This window comes from Anolis carolinensis, chromosome 2 (assembly GCF_035594765.1).
Source record: "Anolis carolinensis isolate JA03-04 chromosome 2, rAnoCar3.1.pri, whole genome shotgun sequence".
Taxonomy (NCBI): domain Eukaryota; kingdom Metazoa; phylum Chordata; class Lepidosauria; order Squamata; family Dactyloidae; genus Anolis; species Anolis carolinensis.
This window is the reverse complement of record NC_085842.1, coordinates 122335367-122349913: the sequence shown is the minus strand read 5'-3', so window position 1 is coordinate 122349913 and position 14547 is coordinate 122335367. Positions and strand designations below refer to the sequence as shown.

At 39.0% G+C, this 14547-nt stretch overlaps 1 protein-coding gene across 13 annotated transcripts in view; it reads left to right on the top strand.

Annotated features, from left to right (window-relative positions):
- The window catches only part of tenm2 (teneurin transmembrane protein 2), a 1150537-nt gene that overhangs the window by 371573 nt on the left and 764417 nt on the right, over positions 1-14547 (top strand). The gene's annotated exons all lie outside the window — the stretch shown is intronic.

The window sequence follows — 14547 nt, the reverse complement described above, 5'->3', positions numbered from 1 at the left end:
GAAAGCTCTGTCTCTTCTGAACACAAGGATCACAAATCTTAATGCCAGTAAACTTTTAAGAAATCCTTAAATGGTTCTTAGAGTATACATGTAGGTTGTTATTGATGATGGTGGTCTGTCAGAAAGTTTGAACTCAAGATACTAGGGCTTTTACAATTAAAACATAATCTTTAATTGGAATTAGAAGTAAATTAAAAATTGTGTAGTTCATGCGATATTGGAGATATATTTTTCTAAGTGCCTCCTTCACACCTCCAGCATCAGGCAGCAGGATTTAGTATTAATTGCAGCTTTTGTAGCATTATAAGTGACATTTGGTACAATAGTCCAGTTTGAAGATAAACAATGCAGGGGTAACTAAGCTCAACATTACCATTCTAGATCATAGTGGAACTTTTCTGTTTGCTTTTTGCCTGATGTTCCTCCCATGCTAACTTCTAAACAGGGGCGGTTCAACCATAAGGCAATTTAGGCAGTTGCCTAAGGCACCATCATTTGGGGGACACAGTTGAGGCACCTCTTGAGGCACCTCCAAGTGCCCTAAAGCCAACTTTTTGTTTGTGCACGCCACCGCTTCCGGCGAGGTTGCCTCCCGCTGGGTGAAACATCTGAAGAGCATGCGCACTGCTGCTTCTGGCGAGGCAGCCTCCCGCCGAGTGAAGCAGCTGGAGAGCGCGCACACCACCGCTTCCAGCGAGGTCTCTTGGAAATTAGGTAAGTGGGGTTTATATATCTGTGAAATGTATGTCCTTGAGGCAAGTGTGAATGTTGTAAGTGGCCACCTTGATTAGCATTTAATGGCTTTGTAGCTTCAAAGCCTGTCTGCTTCCTCCCTGGAGGAATCCATTGTTGGGAGGTGTTAGCTGGCCCTTATTGTTTCCTATCTGGAATTCCTGTTTACTGAGTGGTGTTTAGGGCATCCCTTCCTCTTATCTGCATAGGTCATACTTCCTCCAGGACTGAGCTGGGAAGCTATAATGATCCATTAATCTAATTCCAGGGCTTAAATGGGCCAATGAGTGTGTGAGAGAGAAACAAAGGAACATGTACTTTTCTCCTGAAATGGAGAGCTGTTACAAGATTTTCAACACTTTTATTTCCAAATGGCCCTTTTATTTGTAGTCAAAGGCTTTCATGGCTGGAATCACTGGGTTGCTGTGAGTTTTCCGGGCTGTCTGGTCATATTCCTGAAGCATTTCATCCTGTTGTTTCTCTCACATGCAGAGGTTGTGAGGTCTTTTGGAAACTAGGCAAGTGGGGTTTATATATCTGTGGAATGTCCTTGAGGCAAGTGTGAATGTTGTAAGTGGCCACCTTGATTAGCATTAAATGGCTTTGCAACTTCAAAGCCTATCTGCTTCCTGTCTGGGGGAATCCATTGTTGGGAGGTGTTAGCTGGCCCTTATTGTTTCCTATCTGGAATTCCTCTGTTTTCTGAGTGGTGTTCTTTATTTACTGTCCTGATTTTAGAGATTTTTTTTAATACTGGGGGCCAGATTCATTTTCGGTGGCCTTTTAATTGTGGATTATCAGTCTTGATATTCTGGGCTATATGGCTGTGTGGAAGGAACCTCAGTGCTCTTCCACACAGCCATATAACTTAGAATATCTGCTTTGAACTGGGTTATCTGAGTCCACACTTCTATATAATCCAGTTCAAAGCAGATATTGTGGATTATCTGCCTTGATATTCTGGGTTATATGGCTGTGTGGAAGGATCTTCAGTGCTCTTCCACACAGCCATATAACCCAGAATATCAAGGCAGAATCACCCACAATATCTGCTTTGAACTGGGTTATCTAGGTCCACACTGCCCTATATCCCAGTTCAATGTTTGGTGCTAAATTCGCAAATATAGTAATTCTACATAACATTACCATGTATTGAACTGCTTTTTCTGTTATGTTGAGCCTTCTGGCTCCGGTACTAGGAGACGGGGTCGTAAGACTCCTCGAGAGTCAGACTCTTTTGAGGAGCGTGAAAGGAAACGGCTCCGGGACTTATTTGCAGAACCAACAGATGAAGACTCATTTGAGGGTTTTACTGAGGGAATGGAGGAAGAGATGGTTAGCTCAGAGGAGGATGACATGGAGTGGACTCGTGTGAGGGAGGATTTGGGTGTCACCGGCAATGATAGCATGGGAGGCGATTGGCAGGTTGCAGGATCAGACCCATGGACGGGCTGGAGGGATGGAGCGGGATCCACAGCTGGGGATGCTGTGGGGCGTAGTCAAAGGTGTTTTAGCTCTGATGAGGATGATGATGATGATGAGGCACCTGGAATTAGGATAGCAGCTGACAGCGATGAGGAGTTATGAACTGGGATAAAATGGGGTTTAGGATCAATGGCTAATTGCGTTGGGCAAGGTAATCTGGACGAACGCTTGGGCTCTTGTTGGGGAACTTCCTGAAAACGGGTGTGATTCGTTGCTGGATACGTAAGTTACCAAGGACACTGGGCATAGATGGCGGGAGGAATTGTGTGGAGTTTTTCTGTGCAACTTGTGTTTAATCTTGATAGCTTGGACCTCCGTCGTCTTTTTGACGGACATTAATTACCTACTCTGGATTGACGCTGGACTGACTGACTGACTACGACCTTGGACTATCCCTTCTGTGGCTATCGGTGGAACTTGTGGAACCTTAGACGTCTGCACTTGGCTTTCGACCTTGGACCGGATTAGGACCCTGCTGACCGCCGTTACCCTGATTGATGTGCCTGGACCCGGATTTCGCTCGTTGCACGGAGGAGTAAACAGCCTGAGTTACTCATCTGTAGCTTTTGAGTAGCAGAGAGGAATCTGCTGCCAGTTTTTTGTGTTCATTTTGACCTCTGTTTACCAACTTTTGTTTGTTTAAATTGCCAGGCTGAAGTAAGCACTTTTGATTTAATCCGGATTAAACTCCTGTTTAATCCGGTTTATCCTTTCGAACCGTTTTAATTCAAACGGAGCTGTTTCTGTTGCTTTTCACACTGAAGACAAGTATTTGCCTAGTCCTTTGCTTCCTACGGGCATTTTTTAGTTCTGTAACTTTAATAAACTGTGTTGTACTCTATTTGGTGGCGTTCTGTCTTGACATTTTCTGTTGATTTGTTATAAAACATGATGTTTTGGTGCTTAATTTGTAAAATATTAATGTAATTTGATGTTTAATAGGCTTTTCCTTAATCCCTCCTTATTATCCAACGCTTTTATTTTTCAGTGATTGGTTTGGGAGGGACGCCAAAATTCTGTTCGCCCACACTTGAAAATTACCTAGGGCCAGCCCTGCTTCTACATTATGTCTGGGTATTGTTTCCTTTTTCATTAAGTATGTTACAGCTTCCAATAATCCCATTGAGGCCCTCTAGTATCTAACTCCATATGAAATATCCTTGCAAAAGACATCTATCTTTGGCACAGAACTTCAATACACATCAAAATGCCAAAGGGTACTATTGTAATGCTTGAACAGGAAGATAGATAGTATGAGAAGTGATACTACATTGAGATAGTAGGAGAGGAATTGTGCTTAAAAAGTAAAAATTGTTCATATTGCCACTTCATTTCAGTATTTGGGACCTCTTCACATGGAGCATTTTCACCTCGTTTTGCCACTTTTATATGCAGCAAGGATGGGGCCTGCCGTGTGCCATCTCACAACACACGGCAAGCCCCACCCACATTCCTCCCAAAGTGGAGGAGAAGTGCCAAAAGGCGCTTTCTCCTCATCTACGGGGAGGAAAGTGTAATTTGGTTAGCTCCAATTGAGCTTCCCACACTTTCCTCCCTTTTTGGTGTGTGATGGAAGAAAGGAGTGGGACAATGTGTGTTGCTGTGCATTACTACCCTTTCTGTTATCTGAAAGGGGGAGGGCAAGAGTGCCAAAGTGTGATGAGGGGAGGAGGGAGGGCCGGCACAATGGCACATCCCGAAAGGGCTGTGTGAAGAGATATTAAGATTCTATTGAGGCCTCTTCCCAGAATAAGATTCTAAAGATTGTGCAATACAAGCAGGTCATGCATGCAAACAAACAAAAAAAGGTGTACTATGCAGACCAGTTCTTCAGAGTTCCAGTTTTCCAATTATGTTTTCATCTTAGGGATGGAAAGAATTTTTGAAAATATACCCCCCCTCCCCAATGAATGGGACTATGATTGTGACTGTTGAGAAACCCCAACAAAAAGAATCTTGGACTGATGAAAATATTTGCACCTGCTTTACATAAAATCCATGTGTGGTTGTTTTAGGGAGAAAGCAGCATTTTTCTGCATAGGAAACAGCATATTCTGAATTATTTTTGCATTGATATATTATTTTCCATTCAGAAAATTCTTTTTTCTAAGAAGAAAATTCTGTTTTCTCTCTTGTATTGAGCTATAATGCCATTTTGACTACAGAAACACCCCTGTATACCAGTACTGTTAGCATCCTTTATATCAGTGGTTCCCAACCTGTGGTCTGTGGACCACCAGTGGTCCCCAAGAACTAAAATATGGTCTGTGGCCTCACCATTACTACACCATTGCAACAAGAGCAACTGGTCTCATGAAACCCTTTTATAGTATCGAGGCAACAGGGAGGGGAGAAGCTGACTCCACATGAAAGACGTGACAACAATCCTCCTGACTGCTGCTTCTCCTCCTCCTCCCTCCCCCTGAGTGGAGCCATTCCACATAGTGCCAGGAAGTGAGGGTGCCTTGGTGTCTTTGTTTTTAGGCCTTCTCCTGGGGTTATTTAGGGTGCTGATTCAGAAAATTGCATTGGATAGACCACATCAGCTCTATACTATTAGATATGGTTTTCTGTAGGCAAGCAGATGGCAACTACTGGATGGCATATGTTCTGCATCAGAAAATTGCATTGGATAGACCACATCAGCTCTAGGTTGGGAACCATTGCTTTATATGTGCAGCATCAAAGAAAGAGTTTGCCTCATTTGCTTATAAATATATGTATAGAATTTAAAAGAATTCCATTACAGTTTGGGAGGAAAGTACTATTGCATATGACTTGAAGTTGGATTTAAGGAATATCTTTGCCTGAGTCTGAAACCATTTTGGTTTACCTCCAACTTTGTCTGGCAGGAATCTTACAAGTCAGATTAGAGTGATCACTGAGAGGACCAAAGTGATATATAGGCAGTTTAACCATTTCTCATCATATTTCTTTACACAGAATACACATATTGCTAATCACTATCAATCTCAGATCCTTAAAGGAGTCCCCACTATCTTTTCTTTCCCTTGTCTCATGGAAACCCCTCTGCAATCATGTTGATTTCACTGTTATTGTTTGGCTGTGTGTCACTTTTTAATTTGCAACTAAGATAACTTAAAACTCTCCACAAAGTTATGGCAGCTGATCACTTACACATTTACACCCACTCACTCATTTATCCACTTGTCTACTTGTTAGTATTACAAAAAAAATTAAAAAGTCACAGGAATCCTTTTAAAATTCTAAAAATAATGGACTCCCTGTATCTGACTGTGACAAACAAAAGCTTAATCAGTAGTTTCTCCAAATAATTATGCTGTAAATGGATTCAAGCAACAACAAAAAAATGCAAATGGAAAAAATGTCCTCAAGAGGGAGGAAAGCATGATCCCTAGCATTTTAATATAATACTACTTTGCAGGATTCATTTGTCATCCAGTGATTTTTAAAAGCCCCTTAAGATCATTTTACCTACCAATGTTGACTATTTCCTCAGAGGCCAATAGCTTTCTTGAAATAATTTTGTGTGAGCCCTCTTCATTATGCAAAGTGAATGAAATAAAAATAAGAAAGAGAATGCCATTGATTCTATCCCTGGCCACATGTTCTAGCAGAGTCTTTGGCCATCCAGTTGAAACTTATCCGTGATGCATAGCATCATAGAATAATACAGTTGGAAGGGACCACATGGGCAATCTAATCCAACCCCCTGCCATGCAGGAAAAGCATAGCAGTATTTTTGTCGATTCCATCCTAGGTCAGTTAAAACTGATTTTCTTCGTTCATTCTGATCTATGGGAGTTAAATATGGGGAAAATAATAAGTGTTACAGTTTTGCAAGAAAAAGGCATATTTCAATTTATACACTTTCACAACTGCATTATCCTGAACTAACGATCTTGACAGACTAGAGAGATGGGCCAAAACTAACAAAATGAAGTTCAACAGGGACAAATGCAAGATACTTCACTTCGGCAGAAAAAATGGAAATCAAAGATACAGAATGGGGGACGCCTGGCTTGACAGCAGTGTGTGCGAAAAAGACCTTGGAGTCCTCGTGGACAACAAGTTAAACATGAGCCAACAATGTGATGCGGCAGCTAAAAAAGCCAATGGGATTCTGGCCTGCATCAATAGGGGAATAGCGTCTAGATCCAGGGAAGTCATGGTACCCCTCTATTCTGCCTTGGTCAGACCACACCTGGAATACTGTGTCCAATTTTGGGCACCACAGTTGAAGGGAGATGTTGACAAGCTGGAAAATGTCCAGAGGAGGGCGACTAAAATGATTAAGGGTCTGGAGAACAAGCCCTATGAGGAGCGGCTTAAAGAGCTGGGCATGTTTAGCCTGCAGAAGAGAAGGCTGAGAGGAGACATGATAGCCATGTACAAATACGTGAAGGGAAGTCATAGGGAGGAGGGAGCAAGCTTGTTTTCTGCTGCCCTGCAGACTAGGACACGGAACAATGGCTTCAAACTACAGGAAAGGAGATTCCACCTGAACATCAGGAAGAACTTCCTCACTGTGAGGGCTGTTCGACAGTGGAACTCTCTCCCCAGGGCTGTGGTGGAGGCTCCTTCTTTGGAGGCTTTTAAGCAGAGGCTGGATGGCCATCTGTCGGGGGTGCTTTGAATGCGATTTCCTGCTTCTTAGCAGGGGGTTGGACTGGATGGCCCATGTGGTCTCTTCCAACTCTACTATTCTATGATTCTATGATTCTATGAACTAAGTGAAAGTATTTCACCATTACAAATATAAATGAATATCTTTAGAACTACCTCAATGACAGCTGCATCTCTCATCAAATAAAACATTTGTTTCCACAGAGCAATATGAGAGTATATTTTATATGTATTAAAAGCCATGGTACATGTAATCAGCTCTTCCTGTTTACTTGATCAGTCTTCCTCTTTACATTTCCTCCTAGATTGATCTCACTCAAGTTAGCTTGTGCTCTTTTAAAAATTCCAAAATAAAGTCCTTGAAACAGGTGGCTCAGACTATAATTTTATTATAATATATTGAAATTAGATGACAAAATGACAGAAATAGACACGCTCCTTCTTGTAAACTGGCAATTGGACAGCCATGTTGATTGTACATTAACTTTTTTCCTGACAGGTCTGCTTCTAATCTTAAACTCATCTTAAGCACTGATCAGCGTGGGGTGCTGATAGCATTTTTGTTAGATAGAAACTTTCTACATGGAAAAATATTGTTCTCTTTATAGGGAAAACAGTTTATTGTGTAGAAAACGTTGTAATTATACTTTTACACAGAGTGGTTTTGTGCAGAACACTGTTTACAGGAAACATTCTTTTCTATATGTAAGAGAATATTTCTATGCAGCAATAATATTTTAAAATGTCACCAGTACAAAAAAGTTATTGCTGTGCAAACCAACCATGTCAAAAGTTTGTACAGAATAAGTCCCAAATTGTGAATAGTGCAATTTTCTAAAACATACTAGTGGAAGGAAAAAATTGCTGAAATTACTTATGGTTTCATCTAAGAATAAAATAATTGAAACGTTACATTCTGGCTATATATGTGTGATCAGTGTAGTGGGCAGCTGGGGAAGTTGGCACAATCCAAGCAAGCCTGCAGCCAAAATATTGTGTGTGTGTGTGTGTGTGTGTGAAACTATTTTGATTTTTAAGTGAATCACGAAGAGTAGGTCCATAACATAAAATAATTTTAATTCTATTACTCATTCTATATTTTTATATAGACTTAATTAAATCAAATTTCTATTTAAGCTACAAAGTTTCAAATCTTAAAAAACTGAAAATGACTCTTAATTGATAATTTAGTGGTTACAAAGGAATGCCACAATGCCTGCTGGAAATACTTGAAAACTGTGTCTATACACTTTGACAGAAATTAGGCTTCAACTTTGGTGGACATTCAAGAGTGCAAGTCCAGTCAGTCTTTCTTGCCCCATTGTGCTTCTTGTGAGCGTTTTCAAGAAGGCGGATGTAAGAGAGAGCTCTGAAAGGAAAAAGAGCAAAAGAGCAGTGACATGACTACTTTCAGGTTTAAAAAAAAATTCAAAAACTATTAAAGAAAATTACATGGGATAAAAATGACTCTGCATAATAAAATCTATAATTGTGTTCACATTTCACCAAAAAAGTTGATTAAAATCAGAGATACAGCATTTTGAATGTCTTATAAATATATTTAAATTGGAATAATGTGTCTAAAAATTAAGATCTATTACCCACACATATTATTACATTTTTAGAAACTACATTAAATACCTTTAATCTGGTACCTAGTTATAACAAAACTTGATAGTTTAGGAGAAATTAAAGTATAAACTTTTAAAGCAAGCACAAATTATCATAGTTGTTATATACCTGGAAACATTGTGAATTAAAGTTAAGTTTTTTCTTTTGGAGTTTAAGCTAGGGAGTCTGTTGTTAGTTCCAGAAGATTATGTTGTCTTCACATCGGAAATTTTGATTAAACATCTGTGACATCAAAATTTGGTAGCTTCCACTATGGCTATTACTGCTATTGTGGAAAGGTAGGTGATGATAGTGTGAATAAATTATTAAAATTTGAATTGAGTTACTGGTTGCAGTTCTGAAGGAACTCTAATTTAGTTAAAATTCATGAGTAAACCAGGTTTTTTTTTTAAAAAAAGAACCTGGAAATTGGGGGTGGGAGTTGAATCCATAACCTACCCACCCACCCCTTGACTAAGGGCTTGCATCCAAGGTAAAGCACAGAAAGAGGCCCAGTGTTTCATCCATCCCTCTAATATAATAACGGGATGTCTGTGTATATAGTCATTCTGAGCAAGAAGTGGTCAGATTCCTCCTTATCATGCAGCATGAAGAATGATCATCAGATGAAGAATGATAGCTATACTACATAAATGTACATCCGACTCTGGTTCATAGAACGGTTTTGAAAACCATTGTCTTGATTTTTTCCTTTTCAATAGTCACTTGTCAGTGGAAAAGTGGAACTAACAATCACGTAGTATCTGGGGCTTGTGCACACCCTTCTCTTCTTTGCCCCTTGTGTCCCTGTATGAAAAGTATTGGACTGCTTCCATTGCTTTAAACTACGTTTAAAAGCAACCTGTGGTTAATTTTAAGAGTACAAATATGCCATGGTGAATACAAAAGGAAGCTCATCAATGATTTTGGAGGAAGAAAGCTAATCAACCCTCTTCTTGCTGTAACATAGTTTTGAGCTGATAATTTTGTGTACTTTTTGCTGTATGTTGGAATGAGTGATGCACACACATTTTTACCTGTAAAAATATAATACCAATTTCTGTATGTGCATTTGTATAACATGCCAACAGCATGAAAAAATATAGTTTTCCGGAGGTAATTAAAGTAATTTAGATGAAGCATATATTTCACTCCATGAAATAGTATTATATAAAGTGAATTTAAATTCAGAGAATATACCTTGTAAAAATCTTCCAGGGAGTGAGATAAGGGGGCTTTGCTGAACTAGATCTTATTACACAGTACTAATTAACACAAAGTTCCTAGCAAAAAGGAGTTCATAGTGACAAAATTGTAAAAAGAAGTGGCTGGTCTATATTACAGCATGGGTTTTTCTAGACTAACCTAATTACTCTTACTAAATACATGAACAGTAATTCCCATAATGGGGCTTGTGAAATACAGAATGAGGATTAAATTCATTCACTTTCTTTTCTAAAATGGTTCTGAAATCAAGAGAAATGTGAGTAGTTGGCTAAAATACCATTTGCATTAGTAAATGTTAGTAAAGTTCAGGTTATATGAATAAATTGATAATAACTTGCTTACAGAACTAAAATACTGTATATTATATGTATGTGTGTGTGTGTGTGTGTGTGTGTGTATATATATTGTATATAACATACAATATAATTTACAATAATAAATAATAATTAATATATTGTATATACATATAATGTTGATAATATTATAATGTAATGCATTATAATACTAATAATAATACAATATAATAATATTAATTATATATTATTTATTACATGTAATATTACTGGTAATATTACAGTATAGTGGTGTGGTGCAATATGCTGGTATATAGTGCTAGTGTTGTGCTGTGCTAGTGATATAATACACCGAATGTAAATACTTTTTGTAAGCCACTTTGAGTCCCCTTCGGGGTGAGAAGGGCGGGATATAAATGTAGTAAATAAATAAATGTGATGTGTAAACTAGAGCAGGGCTTCTTAAACATTTTCTACTTGTGACCCCAGGTATATAAGTATATAAAATCAGACATTTACTGATAACACAAATAAGATTAGGCTTGCTAAATAGGCTTTTTTGTGGAGTTCACTGTAAACTTCTGCAGGGTCCACTGTAAACACTTGTTGCTAATAAATTTGTGAAAGCCTTTACTGTTGCCAGTGTTCTGTGACCCTAATATTAAGCTAAGAGGCCCCCATATGGTGTCCTTACCCACAGTTTAAGAAACAGTACACTAGAGGCTCTTATGGTTTGGGTTTGTTTTTGTTTGTTTTTTTGCAATATAAAAGATAAACAGATATGTGACTATGGTTGTCTCTTTCACCTTCAGTATATAACATGTAGTATGTACACAAGTAACTCTTTTATAAATCACAGTCTTTAGCATTAGTACAAAATCAAATTGTCTTCAAAATGATCAATAATATAATACATTCTACTTTTATATGTTTGTCATCAATATTCTGATGTTGTAGTGTTCTGCTGTGAGGAAGTTTTGACACAGAATAGAAATTAAGAGCAATAAAACCACTTTTTAAAAAAGTAATGTCTGGATAGAATACATACATCATTTTCAAAATTATATTCTAAAGAAATCTGAAGTCAGGGTTCTTGTGTCTTTTCCGGGCAGTATGGCCATGTTCCAGAAGTATCTCTCCTGATGTTTCGCCCACATCTATGGCAGGCATCCTCAGAGGTTGTGAGATATATGGAGAAACAAAGCAAGGAAAGTTTATATGTCTGTGGAAGATCCTGGGTGGGGGAAAGAACAAAGATCCACCCAGAGGAAAGGTGTTCTTACCATACCTCAAAGGAACCACTGACCGCATAGGCAAACTGATGAAGAAACACAACCTACAAACTATCTACAGACCCAAAAAGAAAATCCAACAAATGCTATGGTCAGTGAAGGACAAGAGGGATCCTCTCTCCTCTGCAGGAGTCTACCGTATACCATGCAGCTGTGGATAAGTCTACATAGGGACCACCAAATGCAGCATTGTCCAAACACGAATCAAGGAACATGAAAGGCACTGCAGACTAACACAACCAGAGAAATCAGCCATAGCAGAGCACTTGATGAACCAACCTGGACACAGTATATTATTTGAGAACACAGAAATGCTGGACCACTCCAACAACTATCATGTCAGACTACATAGAGAAGCCATTGAAATCCACAAGCATGTGGACAATTTCAACAGAAAGGAGGAAACCATGAAAATGAAAAAAATCTGACTACCAGTATTAAAAAACTCAAAAATCAGAACAGTAAATAAGGAGCAACACTCTGAAAACAGAAGAATTCCAGACATGTATCAATCAGGGGCAGCTAATAACTCTGAACAAAGGATTCCCCGAGACCAGAATGTGAAGCTGGGAAGGCCATTTAATGCTAATCATGGTGATTAATTATAACATTCACACTGGCCTCCAACAGACAAGAGTTCTTTCCCCCACCCAGGTTCTTCCACAGATATATAAACCTTTCTTGCTTAGTTTCTCCATATATTTCACAACCTCTGAGGGTGCCTGCCACAGATGTGGGCAAAACGTCAGGAGAGAATACTTCTGGAACATTGCCATACTGCCCGGAAAACACACAACAACCCTGTGATCCTGACCATGAAAGCCTTCGACAACATAAAATCTGAAGTCCTTCATTTCACAAAATTTTGTAATTTAAAAATCTTTATCTTCAATAGCTAAAGGTAAAGGTTTCCCCTGACGTTAAATCCAGTCGTGTCTGACTCTGGGGGTTGGTGCTCATCTCCATTTCTAAGCCGAAGAGCCGGCGTTGTCTGTAGACACCTCCAAGGTCATGTGGCCGGCATGACTGCATGGAATGCCGTTACCTTCCCGCCAAAGCAGTACCTATTGATCTACTCACATTTGCATGTTTTCGAACTGCTAGGTTGGCAGAAGCTGGAGCTAACAGCGGGCACTCACTTCACTCCCCGGATTTGAACCTGGGACCTTTCGGTCTGCAAGTTCAGCAGCTCAGCGCTTTAACACACTGTGCCACCAGAGGCTCCATTATCTTCAATATTCCCCTCAAAATCAATTTTTCTAGGCCCAAAAAACTGGCTGCAGGAGACTGGACTATAGTGATATTGTGCAGTGGAGGTTACAGATTGGCACTGAAAATGCTCCTATATGCCACATTTCATTAATGTTGCAGGCAGGAGTACATTGGCCAGTGCAAGATTCTGAGATATGTTTAGTGGAAAGCGGCGGTTCTGTGTGAGGTATTACTCCTTTCAGAGGCTTATGATTTGATTACAGTCAAAAAGGCTTTCACAGTATCCTTAATTATAAATGCTGCATAGTAATCTGAGACTTGACATCACAAAAACTGTTATCTTCCTATGTCAGCATCAGTGTAAATACAGCTTTCTTTATTCCTATGGTTTTCATATTTAGTCTTGCTAATTTTAAATTCCCTTTAATTTTTTTCTCATCATTGTTTTCTATTCTTCCTGTTGGCTTCTTGCAATAATAGCGCTCAGATTTTTTAGGAAAGAAAGCAATATACAAAGCTTACCTTGAATTTTTAGATGGACACTAATCCTCTGTCCCCCTCCCCCTCCCCAATTCATTAGTTGTGTGAATTGTGCTGTCAAGATTTATGATGTTAGCACCAGCCTTTGACTGAGTTACAAACTTGTATTCAATTAGAAACCATGTAATGTTGTAAATATTAATAGCATGAAACCACAAAGGTTTGCCATCTGTGGCTCCAATCCTGTTACACATCTATCCAAATAATTTTTCTCCAAGATGATCTTTCAACAAAGCTAAAAAGAATCAATGACAAGCTCTCCTTTCTATTTATGTCACCCTTTCACATTCAGTATTGTGGTTTTAAGAATCAGTTTAGTATTTAATGGAATAGTAACAATAGCGGATGTCAGTTGGAAATACATTTTAAAAAGGACTAGCATGGAACTGAATCAGTGTGCCACAGACCTATCCTAGCATTCACAGGATAGACTAGTAATAGTATGATAAATACTCTGTATGAAATAAATGGGAGGTAGCCTTTTTTGTCTTGTGAGTTAGCTGAAGATTACAATATAATAAAATAAAAATTAAGATAAAGGGTTCTATAAGTAATTAGATACTGCTACAGGAAAGGTAGTGGATTAGATGTCACTGAGGTGAGAATTTTTTGTTTTTTGCCTGAAGAATCTACTGGACTCTCTCTCCAAAATACATACAGAAACTTAGGTAGCTCTTTTAAAGTTTGAACTAAAATATGGAGCAGATAAACTGCTCCTGAGATTTCCCACATACCTATGACCTGAGAGAATGGAGATGTGTTACCACTTTTCTGTCAGTCTGTGTATAGCTGAAGTAGACAGATTAACATAGAAATTCATAACCTCTTAAACTTTAGAATTTCAGAATATTTATATGACAGGATACTCCTGTAACTTTGTAAATGTTTATACGTACCAGAATTATCATTTTCTTCCAAAGACCTATTGCAAATACTGTCATCTTTAGGGAACATATACAGATTGAACATCCCTATCCAGAATTCCCTTCTGCCAACATAGCAATTCGAAAACATGCCTGTGAGTAGATCAATAGGTACCGCTTCGGCGGGAAGGTAACAGCGCTCCATGCAGTCATTCTGGCCACATGACCTTGGAGGTGTCTATGGACAATGCTGGCTCTTCGGCTTAGAAATGGAGATGAGCACCAACCCCCAGAGTCAGACATGACTGGACTTAACGTCAGGGGAAACCTTTACCTTTTATCCAGAATTCCATAATCCAAAATTGTCTATATAAGTGGTTGAAATGTGACAGCTTTGCTTTTCTGATGATTCAGTGTACTAACTGTGTTTCATGCTCAAAATGAGTTAAAATATTGTGTATAAAACTACCTGCGGGATATGTGTTTAAGGTACATAGAATCATAGTGTTGGAAGAGACCACACGAACCACCCAGTCCAGCCACCTGGAACAAACAACCCTGGGAGGTGGCCATCCAGACTCTGCTACATGTGAAATGTAGCAGTAAGATGTCTTGTGCTCCATCTTCAAGACATCTTACTGTGTACGTACATGCAAATACAGGTACTACAAACTCTGAAAAAAT